The sequence below is a fragment of the Lycium barbarum genome, chromosome 7 (assembly GCF_019175385.1).
Source record: "Lycium barbarum isolate Lr01 chromosome 7, ASM1917538v2, whole genome shotgun sequence".
NCBI lineage: Eukaryota > Viridiplantae > Streptophyta > Magnoliopsida > Solanales > Solanaceae > Lycium > Lycium barbarum.
The window spans coordinates 5,897,328-5,898,967 of record NC_083343.1 but is presented as its reverse complement, the minus strand read 5'-3'; the positions used below and the strand labels follow the sequence as shown (position 1 = coordinate 5,898,967).

At 30.1% G+C, this 1,640-nt stretch overlaps 1 non-coding gene across 1 annotated transcript; it reads right to left on the bottom strand.

Annotated features, from left to right (window-relative positions):
• Positions 1-264: 264 nt before the first annotated feature.
• LOC132604686 (U6 spliceosomal RNA) lies at positions 265-367 on the bottom strand. The gene has a single exon (XR_009568800.1). It is a non-coding gene; the product is annotated as a U6 spliceosomal RNA (small nuclear RNA).
• Positions 368-1,640: the final 1,273 nt, after the last annotated feature.

Genomic DNA, 1,640 nt, shown 5'->3' with positions numbered 1-1,640 from the left:
ATATTGAATCGAAAGCGGACATGCTAAGCTCACTGGCTAGATCGGGTTGTCTGTACCTGTGCTAACTCTTCTACCCGTAACGATACTTGAAAGAGAAAATTCTTTGAATTATCATCATATTAGTAGGCGCAGAAAGCAAATCTTAATATATACTTATTGCAAAACTCAAAGAGATTGCTTAAATAAATCACATATATGATATAGAACCGAAATATTGTAGAACAGGACGAGTAAAAAAGCAAAACCCAAGAAAATGATTAGGAAAAAAATTTAAACCATTTCTCAATTTGTGTGTGTCATCCTTGCAAAGGAACCATGCTAATCTTCTCTGTATCATTCCAATTTTATCAGATGTCCCCGAAGGGACAGGTATAGGTGTTAATGTTCTGCCACATAAACTCATCTAAGAACCTTTCTCATTCGATGTGGGAGAAATAGCTTGCTATGGCATGGGCCTGAACGAAGCCCAGTTGTGCCTGGACTTAATCATAATGGGCCGTCCTCTTTCTTATCTCTTTCACTGGACAAATTACCTTGCTAATGCTGGGTTATAATTTGGAAGGGAATTTTTGGTCTTCCCCTTGAACATTGAGAGAGAAAAGAAAAAAAAGAAAGATATACAATAGCATTTTTGATTGGACAAGTGTACTTTTATAATTAATCTTTTTACTAGGTATTTAAAATATAATGTATATATAAGACATATTAATATTGATTTGTAATTAAGTATTTAAAATACATACTTCTTAAAAATACACATAAAGCACCCAACTGGTTTTTAAGGTTAACTCAGTTCTTTTATTCATCGGTTCAATGCATTTGATTATTGGATTTTATAATTTATTACAATTGCCTTCTTTTCAGAGTTCTCAAATTGAATAAAATATCGACATTTGATTATTGGATTTTATAATTTATTACAACTGCCTTCTTTTCAGAGTTCTCAAATTGAATAAAATATCGACCATAAGTATCTGTACTTTTCATTCATCTTTCTTTTTCTTGATTTCCATACCAAAAAATGAATATTAGCACGGAAAACTCTGAAGCAGAAATTTTTGCAAATTAAAAAGTTTAATATCGCCCTCATAATTCCATTTTCATCTTATATGAAGAATTTCATTATGACACCGTCTATTTGTTTTCTTATGTATATATCATTTGCCCCTATGATTTTAAGTTTGTAGGTATTGACACTCAAGAGTTCAGAAAATATTTTTATTAGAGTACTTGATTTTATATTTTTAGTATACACTAATTGTTGGAAAAATATGAATCAAGAATACAAATTACCTTGCTAATGCTGGGTTATAATTTTGTTCTCCATCCAACAGTTAAAAAAAAATGCTAAAAAGTTGAGTGTATTTGGGAAGGGAATTTTTGGTCTTCCCCTGGGAGATTGAGACAGAAAAAAAAAAAGAATATACAATAACATGTTTGGTTATACTAGTGTAGTTATATAATTAATATTTTACTAGGTATTTAAAATATATTTTACATATAAGACACACTAATATTGATTTGTTATCAAGTACTTAAAATACATACTTCTTAAAAGTACACATAAAGCACCCAACCGCTTTAGCTCAGTTCTTTTATTCATCTGTTCAATGCATTTGATACATTGGGTTATATAATTC